We start from the raw sequence: 26,633 nt of genomic DNA on the forward strand, positions 1-26,633 counted from the left end.
TAGATGGCAATTTTGTACATATTGCCAAAGAAGCTAATTGCTAGCAATTATCATCGTCATCTTTTTTTAAAGTTAACTGAAGCTGTCAAGGTTCCTTCCCCACTCTGAACTCTGAACAGATGTGGGGACCTGCATGAAAGACCTCCTAAGCTTATTCTTACCAGCTTAGGTTAAACACTGCTACCACCAAAGTGTCTAACAATAATAACAGGGAAAGTGCCCACTTTGAAACATCCCCCCCCTCAAAAAAAATCCCCCCAAGCACTACACCCCCTTTCCTGGGGAAGGCTTGATAAAAATCCTCACCAATTTGCATAGGTGAACACAGACCCAAACCCTTGGATCTTAAGAACAAGGAAAAAGCAATCAGATTCTTAAAAGAAGAATTTTAATTAAAGAAAAAGTAAAAGAATCACCTCTGTAAAATCAGGATGGTAAATACCTTACAGGGTAATCAGATTCAAAACATAGAGAATCCCTCTAGGCAAAACCTTAAGTTACAAAAAGATACAAAAACAGGAATATACATCCCATTCAGCACAACTTATTTTATCAGCCATTTAAACAAAACAGAATCTAATGCATATCTAACTAGATTGCTTACTGACTTTTTACAGGAGTTCTGACCTGCATTCCTGCTCTGGTCCCAGCAAAAGCATCACACACACACAGGGAGAACCCTTTGTTTCTCCCCCTGCTTTGAAAGTATCTTGTCTCCTCATTGGTCATTTTGGTTAGGTGCCAGCAAGGTTATCTTAGCTTCTTAACACTTTACAGGTGAAAAAGGTTTTTCCTCTGGCCAAGAGAGATTTAAAGGTGTTTATCCTTCCCTTTATATTTATGACAGACGCAGATGTACTTTTACATACTGTTATGCATAAATTGTTGTTGCAAATGACAGGGACCAATAAGGACAGACACAGGCAAGAGAATTTTTGGTCAAGGGGTCACAACTTAATTATAGCTTAAACAGCAAAGAAGCTTGTTTCTAAGGGCAAGATATCCTGGAATAAGTAAAAAGAAGAGAAGCAACAGTTGCCCCAAGCACTCATCAATCTATTCCCACTTTTGGTGATCAAATCCAGAGGAACTTACCTGTCTGAGGCCAAACCAACAACTTAAACCCAAAGCCTTTTTGGACCCAAGAAGTTCTTAAGCCTTTTTCAAGGCTTGAGGTCTTCATTGCAAACCGAAACTCTGGCACAAAAGGGTCAGGCTCAATTGACAGTCTTGTGGAGTGAAATCCTTTATTTGTGCATAGTACAGATACTGGGCAGGCACAACACAGCAAGCTTCCTCACACAATCCTTTTAATGTTCCCTAACCTGCTGTGGAGAAAGGGCTATGTTAACTTGAAATTGTATGATATGAGATGCTGCTAGAGGACAAGTGCTATATGAATGTGTATGATGGAGCATGTTGTGGGACACAGACCAAAAAGAGGATTTGGCCTTGGGGACACGGAGGCTTGACTCCTGGATAGAACCTGAACTGAGGCTGCTTTTATGGAACTTTGATGGGGGCTGAATTTGAAGAGTGATTGGTTGGAATCAAGGAGAGAGGAAAGAGGGTCACAGAGGGTGTCAAAGAAAGAGACTGTGATCAGGAAGGGCAGCAGTGCCATGCTTTTAAGGGATCAGGCTGTCCTGCTGGGATTGAGGAATAGAACAGTTACTGAACACCATGAATATGTTTGTTATGTCTAATCTGGTTAAGGAAAAGTGAAGTGGTTTTTCAAACTCAGTAGTTGGAGGAGTATTCAGTCAGTAGGTTTTGAAGAGAGCTGTAGGGCCCTTAAAATCAAGTTAAGAAAAGCAGCCAGGATCAACTTACTTACAAGCAAGTGTCTTGGGAAAAGATTCTTATGGTAAATAGGCTATATTAGTGGCCTAGAGTCACTGGTGTTGGACAAGTTGTGTGCCCAGGAATGGGCAGGCTGTAACACCTGTCCTGGAGGGAACCACCTTTAGAAGTGAAAAGAACCATTTGTTCCCAGATCGTTCTGCTGAGCCTGCTAACAGAGGGTCAGTTTTAGTGGTGTGTTTTTTGACAATCACTTGTCTTCTAGGAACAGGTCTGATCCCAACAGCTTATTTCACACAGGCCCCCCAAAAGCCATTAAATGACAACTTTCTGTCACTAATAACAAGGGCTGGACACATACAGGTTTCCAGTAGTATAATTAGTATTGACATTTTTATTACTTTAAAATTAAACTCCTGTGCATAATTTAATTCTTTTCCATGTGCCTTCGTAGAACATTTTTTAATAATGTTTTTAGGTTTAGAGAAACAGGCAGTAATAATGCTTCTGTAACCAAATTAGGCTCATTTGATTATCAAGCAGTTATCTAAAGAAATGAATGCATTTAATTCAGAATTACAGGCCAGATTGTGGCCTGCTCAGCATCGAAGAGCAAGGTAAAAAGGGTATCCCTCTCTTGCTCTTGAATGCCAGAGGACAGCTCCAGGGAACTGGCAGTACGAAGCTTCATAAAGCTGTTACATTCCCTCTTTGCGTGTGTGTGTGTGTGTGTGTGTGTGTGTGTGGGAAGGAAGGTGCAGGGTGGAACTGGGGGCTGGAGGGGGGCAGATCCAGCATTCTTCATTTGAAGCAAATGGCAGCATAGCTGAACCATGGTATCAGGGAGATATGCTGTGTGGGTATAGGCCACGTGCAGTTTAGTCCCTCCCCTGATTCACCTAGTCACTGTCTCTCTCCCAAGGCAACACAACAAACTATATGGTTGGCCTAGCTCCACAGTTATAAAACTGTGCCTGCAAGCTAGCTAAATAATTGTTGTTGGATTCTTGCTTCACTTCAATGGATGAGTGAAAAGGAAGGAAGGGGAAATAGAGATGAAGTGAATTGCCCAAGGTCGCAGACAGAACTGGGGTAGAAGCCAGGTCACTTATCTCCCAGCCTGCTATGATATCCTCTGCAGCACTCTTCTCCTCAAGAAAGTTTTTGTGGGTTGCATAGTTTATTTTCAGAAATATGATCTACTAACTGTAAATTATATAGGTCTTCACCAGACATCAAGAAAGTTGTGCAGTTCTCTTCTGATACTCCTACCTTCTCCACCCGCAAAGTTCAGCTGCCTTTTTTAGAAACAAGTGTATCAGAAAGCACAGAGACATATGGGAAACAAACATTAGAATTTCATGTGTGCGGTGTTGTAGCCAAGTTGGTTCCAGGAGATAAGAGAGACAAACAAGGTGGGTGATGTAATATTCACTAACAGAAGTTGGTCCAATAAAAGATATTACATCACCCACTTTGTTTCTCTATTATAATTTCATGACTTATAACTTAAGGATACCTGTGCAATCTAAAAAGTGCATGCATGTTTATTGCATGTAACATTACTTGTATTAATACACACACAGTAAAGCATTCACAAATAGGGCCTCTACATCTAACAGAAAAAAAGGGATAAACCTTTAAAATTAACATAATTTGGCAGCAATCATTCACTCATTTGGCATTCATTATAGCAATATCAATCATGTAATAAGCTAAAACAGGTCATTAATATTTATTAATAAAATTTATTGATATAAAGTATATTTACATAGGAAATTGTGCTCTGCCATTCACTAAATGCATCATTTGTAAGTATTTCCAGGCATAGAGGGTTAAAACACAGAAAACACACAAAAATAAAACATAACCATAAAGAACCATAGGGAAAAGACACCCTAGCTAAGCTACCCTAATAATATGTTTCGAGCTTCTTATATTTATTTGTTGGGAAAAACTGGAGTGTTTGTTTGAGCTTTCCTCAGAAATCAGCTTGCTGTCCATATGATATGTCACATTTTAGATCAGCTAGGGCAGTAGCAAGCTAACAGTTAATAGGTTTAAATATTTGGAAGCTGCTAGCTGGGCATTTTTGGTATAGAGCCCTTAGATGTACAACCTACTTTATCTGCTGTATTGTCAAAATTACCCTCTGAGGGCAATGGTCCTCTCCTCACCCACGTCATTTCTGGGAGCACAGGGATGATCATTGAGGAAGTCAACAAGTTTTGTATAATTAATACTATCAGCAGCAACAGACTGTGTGGTAGACACTTTTATACAATGAATGCCTACGCAATTTGAATGTGAGTTTTCCCTCAGTGAATATTCTGGGATCACCAGATAACCATGTACTTTCCTCCCTAAAGTCTCTGTATTGCATGATATGAGTTTCATTTTTTAAAGCATTTTTATAGTCCATTGTTTCCCAAACTTGGAAGGCCGCTTGTTCAGGGAAAGCCCCTGGGGGGCCAGGCAGGTTTGTTTACCTGCCGCGTCCGCAGGTTCAGCCGATCGCAGCTGCCACTGGCTGCGGTTCTCCGCTCCAGGCCAATGGGGGCTGCGGGAAGCAGTGCGGGCCGAGGGACGTACCGGCCACAGCTTCCTGCAGCCCCCATTGGCCTGCAGCGGTGAATCGTGGCCAGTGGGGGCCACAATCAGCCAAACCTGCAGAAGTGGAGGGTAAACAAACTGGCCCGGCCCGCCAGGGGCTTTCCCGGAACAAGCGGCATCCCAAGTTTGGGAAACACTGTTATAGTCCATAGTATATTGCCATAAGTGATTACTTTTGCATAGTATTCTCTCGTCCATTCTCTCACCTAAGTACGATGTTAGTTTATTCATTTCTCCAAAAGATTATTGCTTTCAACCATTTAATCTGAAGTTTTATTTGTTGCCATTTTCAGATTTTCATGGCTGTTCTTAAAATCATTTGTTTTGACAACCCTTTTGATTAAAAAAAAATAGATTTATTCTATTTCTCTCATTCCGTTTAGGTGTTTTCTTGTAGTCTAAGCTTGTTTTCCTGTTACAGGTAGATGCAGGTTGGTTTTTCCTTTAAAACTTTTATTTTTCTGTCTTCTATTGAAGGTTAGTGAACACATGAATCAACATAAATGATAGAAGCAGAACCAGCTAAATATGGCAGGCACTATTTTACTTTCAGGACAAAGCCAGTTCATGTATTTGGCAACAGATAGTTCTGGGAACTTTTAATGAGGCTGCAGAAGTGTGCGTGCATGCTTTTCCTTCATTTGTTTTGGCAGTGGCTGTGTTTAGATGCAGTGACTTTAAACATGCTGTGAGTAGGGAAGATCAGAAAGAAATGCTGCCTTCTATGCAGAGAACATTTTCCCACTCCTCCTCTGAAGTTTCCTCTGTGTTCTGCTCTAGTGCCTTTGAAGAAATAAAGTTAAACAAATGTTTTAGGCATGTAGTTAGTGTAAATTAGGTAGGATGCATTTGTATTTTTTTTTTATTTTAAACTGTGCTTGCCACCAATGTGCCAACATTGTTAACAAACTTAATGAGATGTATCTATTTTGGGAGGGACTTTTTTGTGAGGGGATTTGTAATTAATCCATGTTTTGTGTACTATTTCTAATATTTCACTGGATGTTGCCTCAATCAAGTATTAACTAGTCAGTAGTTTAAAATGGCTAATACGGCAATAATATGACATTATTGTAACTTAATCTATTCTATTGTTAATTCCAAATGATAAATAATGTACATTTTAAATCCCAAACCTCTTGAATAAAGCCCAAAATTTGTTTGTACATATATATTACTTGGTGATTTATCTGGAGCTTTATAGATATAATCTCTACCCTCCTGTTCCTACAGAGAACAGTTCTTGGACAGAATAATTTTTAAGCTTGTCTCTAAGGCCTGGTCTACACTACAAACTTAGATCAATGGAAGCCACCTTAAATTAACCTAATAATGTATGTGTCTACATTACCAGGTTCCTTCCACTGACCTAAATTGCCTGTAACGTTGACTTCTGTACTCTGCGACCACGAGAGGCATATCACTTATTTGATGTTCACAGGTTTAAATAGGGGTAGTGTAAATGTTATGTTATGTAAATCGTATTAATTGACTTCCAGGAGATGTCCCACAATGCTCCACTGTGACCGCTCTGGAGCATCTTTTCAACTCTGCTGCATGTCAGCCAGGTACACGGGAAACAGCCCCTCCCCTGGTAAAGCCCTGGGAACTTTTGAATTTTCATTTCCTGTTTGATCAGCATGGAGAATTCGCCAGCACAGCTGACCATGGAGACTCAATGCCCCAAAGTTGCTTCAGCCTGGTGAACACAGGAGGTGGTGGATCTTATTGCTGTGCAGGGAGAAGAGTCTGTGCAGGCACATCTCTGATCCAGCAGAAGAAACGCTGACTCTATGCAAAGATCGCATGGGGCATGGGGGAGAAGGGCTACACCAAGGACATGCAGCACTGTCGAGTGGAAATAAAAACAAACTTCAGCAAGAAAAGGGAGATGAATAGTCATTCTGGTTCTGTCCCACAGACATGCTGCTTTTACGACAAGCTGCATGCGATTCTTGTCGGCGACCCCACCACTACCCCAAAATGCAGTGTTACCTGGGCTTCCTCCGAACCCAAACCTCTAAGTAACTTTACTCTCTGTGAGGTGGCATCAGAACAAACCAAAGGAGATGCAGCACTTCTGTTTGCTATATGACTGACACAAACAAATCAAAACCATGTGCTTTCAGTTAAAGCCAATACTTTATTAGTCTCCAACACTCCCACTAGAATGCCTTCACATAAAGTCACTAGACTCATAGACTATAAGAGTTGGAAGGGACCTCAGGAGATCATCTAATCCAACCCCCTGCTCAAAGCAGGCACAATCCCCAATTTTTTTTTGCCCCAGATCCCTAAATGGCCCCCTCAAGGATTGAACTCACAACCCTGGGTTTAGCAAGCCAATGCTCAAACCACTGAGCTATCCACTTTGTTTAGTCTCACACACATGCAAACACAATAGATTATAGAGCACCCCAAACTGATAATTACCCCTTAGGAATTTGGAACAGTATTTGTGTGTTTCAGCTGCAGATTTCAGGTAGTCGGCCTTCTGTCTGACGCTGGAGAGCCTTCCAATGTGTCCATGAAGTGATCCGCTTGAGCAAGCTCAACAATTCCCCCCTTATATCCAAAAAGTTACAAAGACATGTCAATCAAAAGTGTTACAAAGCTGACCAAACAATATCAACCATTGGGGAAAAGCAGGAGTTACAAAAATATGTCACTAAAAAAAGAAAAAAATAAGCAAGCAGTTTCGAGACATAGTCTGGCAGTTATATTTCCCCATAAGGGCAGTCCTAAAATATAGCCAGACCACCTGCTTTTCACAGATGTTTACCCCAGCTTATCAGAGAGGGTGTAGAGTCAAGCTGACTTCATGTGATAGCTGCCTATCCTTTCCGGCTTGCCTTGGTTACACTAAGTTCCTGCCCAGGCATGCTAACTGGCTAAAGGCAACAAGCAGAATAATTACTAGTCCATCCCAATAATTGTCAGTGGCTAAGACACCTGTCTGGTTGCTGAAATGCCCCTTTACACCAGGAGTCTGAGTCCCGGGCCACCTCGGGCAACAATGCGGATGAAATTGTGGATGAGGAAGAGGAGGAGGAGGAGAATGGGAGATGGGCAAGTGGTGAATACGTTCTCCCCGACAGCCAGAAACTGTTTTTAACCCTGGAGCCCAGCCGGACACAGGACAGAGTGATGGCCGACCATGATGCTGGGCAAGGCATTTCCAAGCAAACTGTTGGGGTTACATGCTATTATATTGTAATCAGAACATTGTATATGTGTAATCAGAACAAAAAGTGAGGTGCAGTGAATATATGCTTCCCTGTGGCCGTTCCAGCTATCCAAAGGCAGTTCCCTGATAAAAAACCGTTTATGTGCACAGGGATGGCCCAGGAATCCTCCATTAAGATCTCTATGAAACTTTCATGGAGGTACTCCGTAATCCTTTGCAGAAGGTTCTTGGGAGGGCTGCCTTCTTTTTTCCACCATGGTAGGACACTTTCCCACACCATTCCAGTGTTAACTCTGCTGGCATCATTGCAACACACAGAACAGCAGTATAAGGACCAGGTATGTAGCCAGATGCTTGCAGCTTCTGCTCATTTGACCACTTCTGTTATCCTCAGGAGATTGATATCACAAAGGATCACCTAGGGGAAATGGAGGACATTTTCATTACAAGTGCTTATAGCACAAACAATAAAGCATGTGATCCACCAGCCACAGTGAATTCCAAGTCCCTAACGTGTCATTGCTTTGGTTGGAAGGGATTACCATCTATTATGAACAGCATTAAGTAAAGGGGGGCAGGGCTTCATGTGCCCCCCCAAGAGCCACCTTGGAAAAAGATGGCAATTTGGGACTCTTAATACTGTCCCCGTTCTCAAGCACCGTCCATATAACTGTGGGGAGGAGGCATTGCTCAACTGTCCAACTGTGCTCACAATATGGGTGTGGTGGGTTGCACCACCTCCGGGTTGCCATCTGATTTAGGGGTACCAATGAGCCCAGCTGTTCCACCAGACTGGCCTCCCTTACACAGTCCTGTTGAGCCAGGCCTCCAAGCCTCCTCCAGCAACCACACAGGTAGGGACACTCCCAGCTGCAGAAAGACACAGACGCTTAAATCACCACTGCAAGGGTAGACTTCACCTAGGGAACTGTCTGGTGCTCAAGTGCACACCCCCTGTGGAGTGTAAACCCAAAATTATACCGCCTTGTGCTGCACAGAGAACTGTACAGTGTAAGCTCATGAAATTTGCTCCCTCCCTCAATGTGGAGGAGGATATGCACATCTTTTTGCCCCTCCCAGTTTATGAATTCCACAAACTGATTCAGAGAAAACAAAAACAAGTTTATTAACTTCAAAAGATGGATATTAAGTGATTATAAGGGTTAGCAAACAGATCAAAGCAGATTACCCAGCAAATAAAACAAAAACACAATATAAATTTAAAATATTAAAGAAACTGGTTACAAGTAGTAATTTCTCACCCTAAATGTTGCTTTATGCAGATTGCAGAATTTCTTAAAGGCAAGCTGTCCTTGCTTGCAGCTAAAAACTCCAGGTATTCCTTTCACAGGCCGGACACCTTTCGAGCATGGGCTCGCTCCTTCTTCCCCTTTGTCTTTGTTTCTTAGATGTTTCCAGCAGTCATCCTGGGCGGGGATTCAGTGAAGAACAATCACCTATTATGTCCTGCCCCTGCCTTAAATAGGTTTTACATATGGCGGGAATCCTTTGTTTTCCAGTGTGTCCTCCCCAAAAGTGGAAAAATACTGGTATTCTATCATGGAGTCCAGTACCAGGTAACATGATCCTGCAGTGTTAAAGCAGCCATGAGTTAAAGACCGTTTGTAGCATCCCAGGAAGGTGGGAGATTAGCATCTTCAAAGACCCATTGTTCTCCCTAATGGTCCACTGACTTGTCCGCAGCTAGCCAGCCAGACTGATTGCATTCTGTCTGGTGGGCGTCCCCCAGGCGCAAACACTTTTGTAGTACAGATGTACCGTCAATATTCCTAACTTTAGATACAAAAATGATACATGCATACTGTTAAAGAGCATATTCCTTCACTCTCCCACTTCCCTGGTCCTTCTCGCGTGAACAGAGAGCAACAATACCCGAAGTCCGAAGGTGCAAACAATTCAATGTTTATTGGGGTGAACTTCCAGCAAGCTTAAATACAAGTTCCTTTTTCCTTATTTTCGAATCCCAACTTACTTCCTGTTTGCCCCTAATTTATATAATAATATTCTTAGCTATACCTTAACCAATCATTCTACTGAAATTTAACTAACCAATCCTAACATACTGTAACATGATTTAGCTAACCAATTATATCCCACCACCTTAATTAGTTTACACCCAGCAAAATTAATTATACAGCAGACTGAAACAATCACAGAACCAGACAGAGACCATGCCAATAAACAATAGCAAAGTGGAAACTATAATGACAAAACAATACAGAAGTGAGGATTTCACAACTACATCTATAAAGACATAAGAGTTTCCCAGCTGTGTCTATTGATAAGTGAGTTCTTACTAGACAGAAAACTATCAACCTCAATTTCCTTTTACATCTTTTAGGCACTTCCCTTTCTCTGGAGGTGATAGGCACTATCAGGACAGGATTGTATTCCTAACAGCCCGATAGCACCTTCTTTCAATGTGACTACTTTGGAATATAAGGATGTGACCGGTCGCTTAGCCAAAGGCCTTAGCCTAAGAACAGGGCCTCAGACTGTCACAGTAAGAGAAGGACCTTACACTCACAGACAGTGATTTTGATTCTTTCTTTTATATCTTTAACTAGACAAGTGATAAGAATACACCTAAATTCTTAAAGTACGGGCCTTTGCAGACAGGCCTGAATATCTATATCCTAACACATACAAATAGGGTAATAATATTCAGCACACCATAACCTTTCACTGATACCTCACATGCCTTATCTTGCACAAAACATTTCATAGTTATGTTGAAATCATATTATAACAATATTTATATGAAGTATATGGGTTGTAGTGTCACAGCATGTTTGTCGGCCATGCCTCAGGGCCATATTCACCCTGGTTGGAATAGCAAACTGACTCATGGAATAGCTAGGAATTCTGATTATGTTGTGGTTTGCAGTGAACTGTAATAAGAGGATTTTTTTTAATAGCAATCTTGCATCAGAAACAATGTATGCGCTGACAATGGTTGGCTTGTGCTCTGCATGCCTTATAGTGGAAAGCATGTCCTTCAGTGCATCCTTCACACTGGGAGAGAGGCTTTCCCAGATTAGAAGGTGGAAAAAGAGGACGTGGGATGACATTTTTCAGAGAGATAATGAATGTCTCTGGGACAGCTGAGACCAAGCTCAGAGTCTAGAGGATTTCACTCTCCAAGAAACTGGACCTGGAACTGGAGAGCAGGAGAGTATCCCCAGAGCAGGGGCATTCAAGGCAGTATGAGATGCTGCAGATTATGAAGGACCAATCAGACATTTTAAATTGACTGTCTGAGCTGCAAGAAAAGCTGCTTGAGACTACACTCCCTCTTAGAGCCACCTGCAAGCATTTCTCCCCGAAATGTTCCAGGCAGCGGAGAGGGGAACAGTTCAATATCCTTTCCACTCAACCATGGGGAAGGGTACAATGAACAGAAGGCGCCCATTCCAAGAACTTTGATGGGAAAGCCATTGCGTTGCTTTTGAAAAAAAGCTGACTTTGTTTCTCCCCTCTTAATGTTATCAGCCCTTTTGCTCAAGTTTACCTTACTTTTTTGTGCTTTCATTTTTTTTGTCTGTGCATAATAAAAGTAAACTCCTTGAGAAAGAAATGTTCTTTATTTATTCCAGTCATGCGGGTGAGGGATGGTTTACAGGGGAGCTAATGTAAAAGAGGGGATGGTTTGGGAAGGCACAACCCAAATAAGCATCACACATTACTGTGGCTCATTACTGAAATGAGTTTTCAAAGCCTCATGGAGATGAAGAGCCCCTTGCTGGCCTTTTTATTATTGTCCTGGTATCTGGTTGCTCAAAATGAGCTGCCAACCGATTTACTTCCACACCCCCCTCTGGCAGAAACTTTTCTCCCTTTGCCTCACAGATATTATGGAGCACACAACAGGCAGCATTAACAATGGGGATATTGCTTTCACTGAGGCCTAACCTAGTAAGCAAGCTGCACCAGCAACCTTTTAAGTGTCCAAAGGCACATTCCACCACCACTCTGCACTTGCTCATCCTATTGTTGAACTGCTCCTTACTCCTGTCCAGGTGACTGGTGCACGGCTTCATGAGCTATGGGAAGAAGAGGTAGGCTGGGTCTCCCAGGATCATGAATTCAACATCATCAATGGTTATTTTGCAATTCAGAAAGAAAGTCCCTGCTTGCATTTTTCTGAACAGAGCTGTGGTCTAAAAAGATGCACACATCATGCACTTTTCCTGACCTCACACATTAATGTAAGTGAAATGCCCCCTGTGATCCACCAGCATGTGCAACACCACTGAAAAGAATTCCTTTCAGTTTATGTACTCTTCGGCAATGTGGCCTGGTGCCAATATAGGGATATGAGTGCCATCTATCACCCCACCAAAGCTAGGGAACCCCATCACAGCAAATACACCCAATATGTCGTACATATTGCCCAGAGTCACTACTCCTCTCAGCAGAACCTCCCATAGTGAATTTACCAACTCCTAATTGATTGCCCACTGACCAGTAACAGTCTGGCATCACAAGCTTCCATAGAGCAATCGCCACTCACTTCTCCACTGTCAGAGCAGCTCTCACTTTAGTTTCAGAGTAGCAGCCGTGTTAGTCTGTATTCGCAAAAAGAAAAGGAGTACTTGTGGCACCTTAGAGACTAACAAATTTATTTGAGCATAAGCTTTTGTGAGCTACAGCTCACTTCATCGGAGCTCACGAAAACTTATGCTTGAATAAATTTGTTAGTCTCTAAGGTGCCACAAGTACTCCTTTTCTTCTCACTTTAGTGTTGCTACACTTCAGGACTGAGAAAAGCTCTGCTCAGAGTTCCTGGAAAGTGGCCTTCCACATTCAAAAGTTCTGCAGACACTGCTCGTCAACACATAGCTGCATAATGATGAGGTCCGACCAGTCAGTGATTGTTTCCCAGGACCAGAAATGGTGCTCCACCATGTTCAGCTGATGGGTGACTGCCACCAGCAACAGACAATTTTTCATTCTATGGCTTGCAGCAGGGCAGTTTACATGAGATCGCAATGTTCTGCACAGTGGCTCCTGTCTCACCTATGAAAATACTGCAGGATAAGGTGCAAGGTGTTTGTAATGATCACAACAAGAGTGCACAGTTGAGCAGCATCCATACTTTTTATGCTATGGTGTACATGCAGCTACACCAGGCTTTCAAAAAAAGGATGCAAAAAAAACAACAACATGTGTTGATTGCCATTGATATCAGGGGAGGGAGGGAGGAAAGTTCATCATAGGAGGCCAAAGCCACGTTTCCATTACCACCAGTGTCCATCTTTTAGTCCTATGAAGCATTGCAAGCCCTTCCCAAAACCTCCTGTGGCTAGTTGCACTGTGGGATATCTACCCACAAAGCACGGCTCTGTGCATCAATGCAAGCGCTGCTAGTGAGGACACACTCCACTGAGAGAATGAGTGTGGTGTGGACATGCACAATCGATTTAATTAATTCAGAGGCTCAATGTCAACTTACACAAAGTCGACTTAATTTTGTAGTGTAGACATGCCCTTAAGTGTTTATGTTTTGCTTAAAGGCATGCTTTCTATCTATAGTGATACTTTGACTGAGGTGATTTTGATTGTGTAGATACTTTGTACTCAATTATCTTTGTAAATTCAACTATATATAATTTTCTAGAAATTTTTGGTTTTAGACACTACTTTTAATACCGGATAGGTGTCTCATAAGGAGCCAAAATACTTTTCTGGGTAGAAATAATTGGTGAGGAAGAAATAGTGGGTGTGGGTCAGAGGGAAGGTTTGACACCTTTGATGAACATATGTTTAAATAAAGTTAGGCTTTTCCCCATTCTTTACTTAAATACATTACAATGTGCAGAATATGGATCAGCACAAGGAGAAAATGAACACCTGGAGGTTAGTTAAAGGTCAGTTCAGAACTAAAGTACAGGTGAGAAAAAAGACAGTGAATGTGGAGCAGATCCAAATAAAGAAATAATGAGGTGTATCGGGGTGGACTGAGTAGTACTGGAAGCTGTGTGAAGGGCAAAAGTACAGGGCATAATTGCATGAGATGAGATAAGTTGATTGCAACATTCTAATTTATGTGCAGCATGTAGAGAGGAGACTGTAGTCTTGCTCCTGGAAGGGTCATAGTTCTGGTGAACGGTCTGCAGGTGTTCAGGGGAGGCGGGTGAAGCAATTGGGTGGTGGAGATGGAAGAGTTTTTGATGGTTTGATGCAATCAATTTTATTACAGGTGTTGGTTTTTTTTTAATTTTGTGTCAATTATTATTTAATTTATGTAATTTGGTATATGGAATTTTAAGAAGATGGGATTGGGACATTTTATAAATTGCAATAAATGAACAAATACATGATATAATCGACCTCAGATTCACTCTGTGCCCATGCTGACATTAAAAATAACAAAACTAAATTTACCAGTAAACTACTGGACTACATTAGAGGTGTTTTATAAAATGATATACTGCAAACTACTCATGGTAAGAGTGTACATGTGTGTAATGGAACCTAAGTCTACAGGACCCAAAGGCTTTTTCTACAGTAGAAATGTGCACCACTTTAAACTGGCTTTAAAATAAAGTCCTTGGTGCAAAATCGTTCTGTATAGGAAGGACTAAATATATTTAAGTGCATCTGCATTAAGATTGTGCACCAGTTTAACTAAATCAATTTAAAAATCAATTTAAACTGGTACACTTCTCTAATATAGATATGGTCTCTTTTGCTGTCTTATACACACCAAAGATGCCAAGCAGTTCTGAGATTTAACATAAGTTTGGGGTAGTCAGCTTACTCTTGTTGTTGGCCCTCATTTTTATAGACTATTATTAATACACACTGAGAGACTGAACGAGAAGAGCATAAATTACAGTATTACCAACACCAAGCATTCAAAAATTATAAGTCTGGCTTAAAAATAATGAGATTTAAATAAATATATATAAATGTTGGCTTTTTTTTTAATTTGCCTTTTGAGGTTTAAGTCTTTAGTGTTCAGTCATGTCATTTTCTTCAAGCTTTCCCCCACAATCAAAGGAGCCAGAAGCTTACTTTTGGAGTGAGGGGAATTTCAGTGAAAACTGCATCTCACACAATTGCAGTACTTCAGGGGCAGGGGCTTTCAGAAAAACAGCACATATCATAAGACTTGTAATAAACTTGCAAAAGTTACACCAACTGAGATTTTATTTGACCGAGTGGGAAAAGTTCAGATGTGTAAGTTATGTGTTGGTAAATGTGTATAAGTAAGATAATGTAATTGGCGTAATTTATGGGCTAAGAGAAACAGAAGAAAGTGTAAGTATCACCAAATTAGACTGCCCTCTGAATTTAACATAATGTTACTCTTCTCCAATCACTGAAACCTGAACTTTAATGCTTTGCACATTTTCTAGTGTATCTTTGTGTATGTATCTTTGTGTGTTTAACCTTCAACAAAAATATGGCACTGTTGGTTCTAGTCAGATTGACATCACTGTTGTGTATCTTGCAAACTCTTAACTGAGAACTTAACTGCTCATGCAGTTCAGGAAAACTTGGGAGTAATGTGCTTAACTGGAATTTGTTCTAGGAAAACTGGCAAGCATATTGTGTTTCTTCTTTTAAAGTGAAAAAAACTATGTCTACACTACAGCTTATGTCTGCATAACATATTATTCGGGAGGGGAGAAGGGAGACAGAGACTCCCCTTGGGATAACAAGCCTGGTACATATCAATTTCTTTGTTAAATTGACGAACTCATGTACGCTTGCAGCGTCCAGCATACACTGCAAGACAGAGTTTCCTAGGGTTATGTCTGGGACTGGAGATTTTGGCTAGTGTCATTTAGTTGCACAATCCAAGGAGCAGCTTACATTCCAGAGGCTGTGCATGAACAGCCCAGGAGTAGGGGTTCTCACAGCAGAGCAGCATAAGGCTTTCTCCCTGAGTCAAGGATTGGAGTGACCGAGCAGATCACCGGTCCAGATAACAGATAACCAGAGGGGAAAATCACAGTGTTAATTAAGAATTACTATCAGGAATACAGGAGTATTAGGAGTTTAATAATTGTATTCTATTATTATATCTAGGTTTGTCACAATTATGTCATTTCCAAAATGTATTATTATGAGATTTTAGTTTGAAATTCTCACTGAAATATCAAAATATACACTGGTTTCAGAGTAGCAGCCATGTTAGTCTGTATTTGCAAAAAGAAAAGGAGTACTTGTGGCAATTTAGAGACTAACAAATTTATTTGAGTCTAAGCTTTCGTGAGCTACAGCTCACTTCATCGGATGCATTCCGATGAAGTGAGCTGTAGTTCACGAAAGCTTATGCTCAAATAAATTTGTTAGACTCTAAAATATATACTGTTTGACAGTCAGTTTTGGGGAACATATTAAACACAGTTTAAATTGCAGTATAAACTTCAGAATTTGGATTTATATATGTCTGGCTTATGGTGGCAACACTGTATAGTGCAGAACAACCCACAGTAGAGGCAAGAAATGGTAAAATGTAAAATAGCCTCTTAAACAAATTGAATGCATCCAATGAAGTGAGCTGTAGCTCACGAAAGCTTAGGCTCAAGTAAATTTGTTAGTCTCTAAGGTGCCACAAGTCCTCCTTTTCTTTTTGCGGATACAGACTAACACGGCTGCTACTCTGAAACCCTAAACAAATCATGTGACTTATAAATAAGACTCATATTTTAGAATATAAATAGATATTTATATTTGCTACAGAAAGGAATCAACCAGTAAATACCAATGGAATATCAAGAGCAGTTTTTGTGACAGGATACTTAACTGTACTTCAAAAGGCTAGGCTATGTTTTTATTCTAAATAGTTCTTATTCATGGCACAGTGTCAATATTAGAGCTGTATTAAACTTTTTTTATACTGTACAGGCAAATCATGTCAAAAGCATATTCTTGCTCAGCTGATTCACAAATGTAGTCTCATTAAAATCAATGGGACTGCTCATCTGAGTGAAGTGAGTAGGATTTACCCTACAACACGTACAGGTAATTAAATTCTACACAGTCTAATAAAACCATATTTATCCCACATTTTTATGCTACACAGGCAATTTGCAGAGAAAGAAAGAAAAAAGACTAAATTCCAAGGACCTAAATGGAGGTTCTTCCAGGTGGTGCTCAATCTGAGACAATTGCTGAGACAATCTATTATTTTAGTATTTAAATAATATATTTTCTTTTAGGCACATGTACAATTTAAATCAGTATTTTGAGGTGGATTAGATATAAAATATTTCTATTTCTTAACACAGATTGTTAATTATTCCTTTTTTCATACAGTGCAATGTAACAATGTGCCAAGTTGTAATATGCACCTTCCAACTGTGTTAAACTAATAATACAAAAATGAAATCACATCACTATCAAGTATTATTAGTGCTTCAAGCTCCTCTGTGTTTTATTAACCATTCTACAGGTGTGAACTTTCTATGTGTAATCATTGGAAGGTTAGGTGAAATTAAACAGTTATTTTGATACAAATATCAGAATTTTCATTAGAATAGATCAGCTATTTCTTCAGTGAAGTTCCATTAAGTAATAATTCAGCTTTTATGTTTAGGCTTAATTGGTGCTGTTTTCCACAGCTTGATCATCTCTTCAGTTAGATTTTCCATTGATGTTGTTACATCAGTATCTTAAAATGATGTCAGGTGTGACAAAAGGTGAGAGCACCTTTTAAAATCAGATGATTTCATCATAGCTCAGTTTTACAGTAGCACTACCCATTATATCACTTCATTACTTCTCTCCGTAGTGTAATGGGGATTGTAAAAAAATAGAGAGAAAGAGGGAGCACATGAGCTCAGTCTACCCCTTTTACTTCACCAGCTTAACAATATGGCTGGCAGCTTATTTAGTCTACAGACTAAAAGAATGAGGGGGGATTCGATCATATCCTTCAACTGCCTGCAGCAGGGTTCCAAAGAGGGTGGAGCTAGGCTGTTCTCGGTGTTGGCAGATGACAGAACTAGGAGAAATGGTCTCAAGTTGCGGTTGAGGAGGTCTAGGTTGTATATTAGGAAATACTATTTCACTAGGAGGGTGGTGAAGCACTGGAATAGATTTCCTATGTGTAATATCCATCCTTAGAGGTTTTTAAGGCCAGCTTGACAGGATCCTGGCTGGATTTAGCTGGGGTTGGTCCTGCTGTGAGCAGGGGGTTGGACTAGAGACCTCCTGAGGTCTCTTCCAACCCTAATCTTCTATGATTCTAAGTGTTAGAATCATTATAAGAAGGTGAGACCTCATCTGCAGTACTGTGTGCAATTCTGGTCTCCTATCTTTAAGAAAGATGAATTCAAAGTGGAACAGGTGCAGAGAAGGGCTACTAGGATGCTCCAAAGAATGGAAAACTTATCTTATGAGAGAAGACTTAAAGAGCTGGTTTTGTTTAGCTTAACCAAAACAATGCTGAGGGAAGATATGATTGCTCTTTATAAATACATCAAAGGGATAAAATCCAGGGAGGGAGTGTAGTTATTTAAGTTAAGCACCAATGTTGACACAAGAACAAACACATATAAACTGGCCATCAACAAGTTTAGGTTTGAAATTAGGCGAAGGTTTCTAACCATCAGAGGATTGAAGTTCTGGGGCAGCCTCTCAAGGGGAGCAAAAGGGGCAAAAAACCCCTCACTGGCTCCAAAATTGAGCTAGATAAGTTTATGGAGGGGATGATATGACTGGATTGCCTACAAAAATCCCCAACGGCTGTAAGACGGAATGCTAGATGGGGAGGGCTCTGAGTTACTACAGAGAATTCTTTCCCACGTATATTCCTGGTGGGTCTTGCCCACAAGGTCTATTTGATCTCTATATTTGGCGTCAGGGAGGAATTTTCCCCTGAGTCACATTGGCATAGACACTCGGGGGTATTTTAACCTTCTTCTGCAGCATAGGGCATGGGTTCACTTGAAAGTTTCAGCTAGTGTAATCAGTGAATACTCTGTAACTTGAAGTCTTTAAATCATGAATTGAGGGCTTTAGTAACTCAGACAGAGGTATAGGTCAATTCCAGGAGTGGGTGGGTGAGGTTCTATGGCCTGCAATGTGCAGGAGGTCAGACTAGATGATTATGATGGTCCCTTCTGACTTTAGTAAGAGTATCTGACTAAGAATATACATTACAATTTTAAAATTAACCAGTATCCCTTAAGTGACTTGCCACAAGCTTTCAGAACATGATAGTATTAGAGCTGAGTATATCTAATATTTATTTAATTTCTTTCTTGTTATAGAAATTAGACACAGTGCTCCTATCCATACTTTTAAATCATGGCTAACGTGCATATGCAACGTTTTGATACAATACTAAACACTTACACTGATATAAATACCCAAATCCAGTTGCTTCCTAAACTATTTTACCTGCACTATAAACTTGCGTTCACATATGCTGAGCATTAATGACTGGATAATTTTATTACTATCAATCACATTTGTGTTTGAGGAAGCTAAGGTACTATGATTAAGATATTTATTTATTTATTTGTATTATTGTACAGTGTAGGATCCCTAGTTATGGACCAGGATCCATTGCACCAAGTGTTGTTTAAACACAGAAAAACAAACAAACAAACATACAAACAAACAAACAAACAGACAGACAGACAGACAAGTATGTTGTCCCTGTCCCAAAGAGTTTATAATGTTAGTATAGGACAAGAGATGACCAATGGATGTAGACAGATGGGTGAGTACAAGGAAACAATGTAACAATATTGTATAAATAGACAAGACAGATACCAGGTGGAGGAAAGGGTAGAACACACAAGCAGAGAAAACAATGTGATAGCAGCAAATGGCATGTTAATTCAAAGATTTTTTAAAATTTTATTTTATGTATTTATTTGGTGGGAGCTCCTAGGAGGGGATAAGCTAAATGTAAAGAAAAGGGAAGGGGACTAAGAGGAACAGGGCAGAGTAGAAGAGGGTAGGAGTGAAGCGGAGGTGAAGAAACTGTGAGGGAAATGAAGGGGAATGAGGAGGGTTGGAGCAAACAACCAATCAGCACACAACAGAGAAAGTCAGAGAATGTTCTATACTTTTGACTGGAATGTCCAGAAGTCCAAAGATCCCATCTTTGGCTGCTTCTGCTCCTTCCAGCTGAAATGTCTGTCTGGCTCCTCTCTGCAGTTATCCCCAAGGCCATATGGCAAGGGGGAAAGGAGATACCAGCTGAGACCTAGCACCCATAGAGTCTGTGTGTGTGGTCCCTCCTGCACAATTCTTGGGTGCTGGGGTAAGCTTAAGATAAGGGTAAGCAAATGTTATACCTCAGAGTATAAGATAATTTCCTACTTGGTCTGACTCAAGAAGCGGTTAAGTGCTTGTTTTTGTTTTGTTTTAAATGTTTTTTTCCTTGTGTTTGTTCTAGATTCCCCTTATGCTTTGATGGGGAGATGCAGAAAGAGAGAATTGCCTTCTTCGCTGTGAGCCTGAATCTTCCAACCTTATTCACAATGGCTGAACAGTAGCTCACTCTACCACGCAGCTCATTGATTTCTAACTCCTTTTAGAAACAGGCCCATTTGGTTGCTTTTTGGCTTCATTGAAGTGCTACTCAGCATTAGTAAAGATTGAAGAATTGAGCTCTGAAGCATTCAGTATTAATCATTGACCCAGGCAAAATTCTAAAGCAGAGGGGAAAGCAGTCAGTGCAGGTATGCTAAATGATGAGTACTCTGCAGTATTGCACAGTGCCCAAAGCGTGCTGTGCACTTTGCAAACACGAGACCTGATCATTACACCCTTACTCATGCCAGGTAGAACCTTACCTTGAAAATAGTCCCATTAGTTTCAATGGCACTTGACATAAAGTAAAGTGCTGTTCAACATTAGTTATGAGAGAAGATACAGTCCCTACCCAAATATAAAGAATTGTATGTTTAGTGCAAAAAGAAAAGGAGTACTTGTGGCACCTTAGAGACTAACCAATTTATTTGAGCATAAGCTTTCGTGAGCTACAGCTCACTTCATTTGATGTATAGAGTGGAAAATACAGTGGGGAGATTTATATACACATAGACCATGAAAAAATACACATTGTAAGGAGAGTGATCACTTAAGATGAGCTATTACCAGCAGGAGAGTGGGGTGTGGGGAGAGAAAACCTTTTGAAGTGATAATCAAGGTGGGCCATTTCCAGCACATTTCCAGGAGTTTACAAAAACGTCTGAGGAACAGTGACGGCGGGGGGGGGGGGGGAGGGGGAAAGGAATAAACAAGGGGAAATAGTTTTACTTAGTATAATGACTCAACCACTCCCAGTCTCTATTCAAGCCTAAGTTAATTGTATCCAATTTGCAAATTAATTACAATTCAGCAGTCTCTCGTTGGAGTCTGTTTTCGAAGGTTTTTTGTTGAAGGATAGTCACTTTGAGATCAGAAATCGAGTGACCAGAGAGATTGAAGTGTTCTCTGACTGGTTTATGAATGTTATAATTCTTGACATCTGATTTGTGTCCATTTATTCTTTTACGTAGAGACTGTCCAGTTTGGCCAATGTACATGGCAGAGGGGCATTGCTGGCACATGATGGCATATACCACATTGGTAGATGTGCAGGTGAACGAGCCTCTGATAGTGTGGCTGATGTGATTAGGGCCTATGATGGTGTCCCCTGGTTCACTGCTCCAGGCCAATGGGAGCTGCTGGAAGTGGCACGGGCCGAGGTACATACTGGCCACTGCTTCCAGAAGCTCCCATTGGCCTGGAGCAGCGAACCGCGGTCACTGGGAGCCATGATCGGCTGAACCTGGGGACGAGGCAGGTAAACAAACCAGCCCGGCCCGCCAGGGGCTTTTCCCTGCACAAGCAGTGGAACAAGTTGGGGAACCACTGGTTTAGTATATACAAGGATTGCAAAAGAAACTGTCTTGTAGTTAACTATTTTGTGCCAGATTTTCATACTCTTATCCCATAGGTAGTTCCACTTCTTTCCATTGGATATGGGGCATAATAAAACAACTACTCATTGTAAGTAAGGGTTATGGAATCTGGTCCATATGTGTTTTGGAATGTTTGTATATTGATTTCTATGTTGTTCAGAATACCATCTTCATTGTTTTCCCTTTGGAAAGTCAAAACTATAATGTCAGTATAAAACAGCAAATATAAGTTTATCTTTGCCCACCCCACAGGACTGAAAGAAATTTACATTCTAAGTTTCAATAACCTTCATTGATAAGTTTATAAGATCATTCCTCTTTCTTTAAATTTGTTTGTTGTGTTACTTCACTGAAACAGCATTAGTCGGGGTCACACAGGAGTGCTTGTTTATAGTAAGGCAGCTTTGGCTGTTGCCCTGCCAACGTTCCCTTTAGGAGATAATCGGCTTCCTATCAAAGAAGAAAAGAGGATAGTACTTGGCAATGAAGAAAGTGAGTGAGTGCTCCACAGACAAAAATAACCGGAAGGGGGGAAAATGCCAACTGGGAAGAGGTGTTTTAAACAACACCAAGCAAGTCTTAAGTCACAGCTCTAACAACAGCAGGTATGGACAGTTCTTAAAAAGAACAGTAACAAAATCTGATGGTTTCAATAATACAACTCTGTCCCTGAAAGGATTTTTCAGACTAGATTGATATAGACTGAACAGTTAAAGGTAGATGGAGATCCCCAAGACAGTTCATTTGGATGAACAGATGCACTCCATATGTCCTAGAACAGTGGTTCCCAAACTTGTTCTGCCACTTGTGCAGGGAAAGCCCCTGGCGGGCCGGGCCGGTTTGTTTACCTGCTGCGTCCGCAGATTGGGCCAATCACAGCTCCCAGGGGCCACGGTTTGTCACTCCAGGCCAATGGGAGCTGCTGGAAGCATTAAAACTTTTAATGCCTACGACAGCATGTCTTTGGTCTTGATCCCCCCTCTCCCAAAAGGGGGTAAACCCCTCCCCTGAACAGCTAGAGAAAATGATCTGAGGAGACAAATGTGGGCATTTTTTGGGCAGCGTTTCAGGGCTGAACACATGATGGCTTTCAGGCACAGCCCCAGGCTTATTGTCCCCTTCTGTACATTCACAGGGCTCCCTCTGGCCAGGTGCCAGTGCAGGATGTGCTGGATTCTGACAGCCTCCCCCCACATCATAGAGGTGGAGAGTTGGATCTTCCCCCTCAGGAGCACCCTGGGCTGCAGGAGGAGGAGTAGCTTGAGGAGGAGGTGCCAGTTTCTGGACACTAGCAATGGCTATTGGGGCAATTGGAACCAGAATCTGTTCCACCACCATTTGTACCAGGGACTGCAACAGGGCATGATCCCAGTCTCTTTGGGCAAGCTCCTGTTCCCTATTCCAAGCATTCTGCTCCAGGAACCAGACCATTGCTGACTCCAGCTTCCGGAAAAAAACAAACAAACAAACATTCCTTCCACTTAACAGCCCAGTCCACTCTTTCCATCATAAAGTCAAACTGCTCCTGGCTCCTTCTGTTAGAGCCAACGAGTAGGTCCTCAAGTGTCCTTATCCATCTGCCCCGACTGTCCCTGTGCTGTTACTCCTAGTTCTAGGACTGAATGATTTCAACCTCCTCAGCCAACAGTCCTGCCAAATCAATCACAAGAACAGCATCATATTTCTTCTTTCCTTTCAAAATGAGTAAAAAAATCCTCCCATTTAACACAACTTTGCTGTTGAAGACCACAATATAGATATTTTTCAGCATTTCAGGAATGCCATAGATTCAGTATGTGTAATGACTCAGCCAGAGGGGCATTGCTGGCTCATGATGGCATATATCACATTGGTAGATGTGCAGGTGACCGAGCCCCTGATGGCATGGCTAATGTGATTAGCTCCTATGATAGTGACATGCCCCTCTGCCATGTACATTGGCCAAACCGGACAGTTTCTACACAAAAGAATAAATAGACACAAATCTGACATCAGGAATCATAACATTCAAAAACCGGTAGGAGAGCACTTCAACCTCTCTGGCCATTCAGTAAAAGATTTAGGGGTGGCACTTTTGCAACAGAAAAGCTTCAGAAACAGACTCCAAGGAGAAACTGCTGAGCTTGAATTAATATGCAAACTAGATACCATTAACTTGGGTTTGAATAGAGACTGGGAGTGGCTGGGTCATTACACATATTGAATCTATTTCCCTATGTTAAGTATCCTCACACCTTCTTGTCAACTGTCTAAATGGGCCATCCTGATTATCACTACAATTTTTTTTTTCTCCTGCTGATAATAGCTCATCTTAACTAATTAGCCTCTTACAGTTTGTATGGCAACTTCCACCTTCTCTGTATGTGTATATATATCTGCTTACTATATGTTCTATTCTATGCATCCGATGAAGTGGGCTGTTGCCCATGAAAGCTCATGCTCCAATAAATTTATTAGTCTCTAAGGTGCCACAAGTCCTCCTGTTCTTTTATTTAAAATGAGGCTCAATCCTGTGAAGTGCTGGAAGCTGTAATTCAGGACACTACCTCACATGACTGGGCTCAAACTGATGTTCCCAAACTAGCTGCATCAGAGGAGCATGATTTTAAAAAGTTTTATTTATTCATCTATGTATTTATTTATTTATTTGTGCAATTTAATTGCATGTTTGCTGAAGACAGCTGATGCCTGACACAGTATTGAACAACCTAAATTAGAACAGTATTTTCAGGTGGCATTTGTGCAAATTACCTGGCTCTTACATTAGAAAAGGGAGCACATCTGACCATTTTAAATACAGGGTCAAGCACTAATTTATTTACTATTTCTGCTTCCATAGTTCCTACAATAAATCATTATTACCATAATCCACAGCAGTACATATTATTTGGAATTTCTACGGTGTTAGTCCCTTTACATAAGAACAGCCATACTGGGTCAGACCAAAGGCCCATCTAGCCCAGTACCCTATCTTCTGACAGTGGCCAATGCCAGGTGATTCAGAGGGAATGAACAGAACAGGTAATATTCAAGTGATCCATCTCCTGTCGCTCATTCCTAGATTCTGGCAAAAAGCGGTTAGGGACTCCATCCCTCCCCATCCTTGCTAGTAGCCATTGATAGACCTATCCTCCATTAATTTATCTAGCTCTTTTCCAACCCTGTTATAGTCTTGGCCTTCAGAACATTCTTTGGCAAAGAGTTCCACAGGTTGACTGTGTGTTGTGTGAAGAAATACTTCCTTTTGTTTGTTTTTAATCTGCTGTCTATTCATTTAATTTGGTGATCCCTTTTGTTTGCAGATGTGTGAGTGTGTATCTGGTTGTTGAATGGGTTAAACGACTGTTCATTTGCCAAACATGGTGAACGCTTAATATATCCATCTGTTTCTCCTGAAGTATCTATATGGCTAACATGTACTTTATTTTGTTCATTCCAGAATAAGCATCCCACTCATTTCTGTGCTGTACATAACAGACTGCTATAGTAACTGTAATCAGCATTATGTGGAGATAAATAATCTTCTGCATAAATTTTGGGCATGTATATGTAGGTTTACATTAGAAACTGAGGGGAATAAAAATTGTAATGGATAAGTAAGATTTCATTTGCTTTTCATTGTTAATTCATCATAACAGTAAAAGTGGATGAGAAGATTTTATACCTGAGCTGATAAATCTTCATGGCAATTCTACAAGGCAGATTATTATATACACACATGTGGCCTGCCCACAGCAACTAGAATCTTTCCTAAACAAATGCAGCCAACTTCTAAATGAACCTAAGTTTTATATTTTTAGAGTTTCTAGTCCATATGGTGTGTAAAAGTCTAGTTGTGAGTTTATACTGATGCAATGTCTCTCTGTTCTTCATAGCTTTCCAAACTGTAGCAGAATGAAAATTGATCAAAATCTGGAGGGTGGACTGGAACAGAAAAAGGAAGGGAAGAAGACAGAGCAGGATCTCACGTATATCAACTCGGGGTCCTTGCTGGTACAGCACAGATGATCAGGCAGTCCCACTGATGTACTGAGTCCTGGGTGTCACAAAGAATGACAGTCTCTGTAGCGAAGCAGAGGCCTATCTGCCTTCCTATGGGGAATGCCACCAAAATCCATGCTTTTGCTTCCCAAAGACTCTCTTTTTAAGAACTTTTAAACGGGGATGATGGACAGAATAGGCTACAATCTCATTATGTAGTCCAATAAGCCTAATTTCTGAGACAACAGTTTTGGTCCATTCTCCTCTTATTTACAAATCAGAGCCTCAATGCAGTCCTTGAATTATATCAGCACCCCATTTTTATATACTGTCATAAATATAAAGGGAAGGCTAACCACTTTTAAATCCCTCCTGGCCAGAGGAAAAGCCCTTTCACTTGTAAAGGGTTAAGAAGCTAAGACAACCTCACTGGCACCTGACCAAAATGACCAATGAGGAGACAAGATACTTTCAGAGCTGGAGGTGGGGGAGAAACAAAGCCTCTCTCTCTGTCTGTGTGTTGTTTTTGCCAGGACCAGAGCACGAATGCAGGTCAGAACTCCTGTAAAGGGTTAATAAGCAATCTAGTTAGATATGCGTTGGATTCTGTTTTGTTTAAATGGCTGATAAAATAAGTTGTGCTGAATGGAATGTATATTCCTGTTTTTGTGTCTTTTTGTAACTTAAGGTTTTGCCTAGAGGGATTCTCTGTGTTTTGAATCTGATTATCCTGTAAGATATTTACCATCCTGATTTTACAGAGGTGATTCTTTTACTTTTTCTTTAATTAAAATTTTTCTTTTAAGAATCTGATTGCTTTTTCCTTGTTCTTAAGATCCAAGGGTTTGGATCTGTGTTCACCTATGCAAATTGGTGAGGATTTTTAACGAGTCCTCCCCAGGAAAGGGGGTGTAGGGTTTGGGAGGATTTTGTGGGGAAAGACATTTCCAAGCAGGCTCTTTCCCTGATATATATTTGTTAGACGCTTGGTTGTGGCAGCAATAAAGTCCAAGGGCAAAAGGTAAAATAGTTTGTACCTTGGGGAAGTTTTAACCTAAGCTGGTAAAAATAAGCTTAGGGGATTTTTCATGCAGGTCCCCACATCTGTACCCTAGAGTTCAGAGTGGGGAAGGAACCTTGACATA

General features: G+C 40.8%; 1 long non-coding RNA gene across 1 annotated transcript in view; it reads left to right on the forward strand.

Moving 5' to 3' along the window:
• The window catches only part of LOC140904727 (uncharacterized), a 71,995-nt gene extending 45,812 nt beyond the window's left edge, over positions 1 to 26,183 (forward strand). Inside the window, exons 2-3 of the long non-coding RNA XR_012156655.1 lie at positions 19,995 to 20,280; positions 25,383 to 26,183. This is a non-coding gene — a long non-coding RNA (uncharacterized lncRNA). The remainder of the gene's footprint in view (positions 1 to 19,994; positions 20,281 to 25,382) is intronic.
• The last annotated feature ends 450 nt before the right edge of the window (positions 26,184 to 26,633 follow it).

Source organism: Lepidochelys kempii, chromosome 1 (assembly GCF_965140265.1).
Source record: "Lepidochelys kempii isolate rLepKem1 chromosome 1, rLepKem1.hap2, whole genome shotgun sequence".
NCBI lineage: Eukaryota > Metazoa > Chordata > Testudines > Cheloniidae > Lepidochelys > Lepidochelys kempii.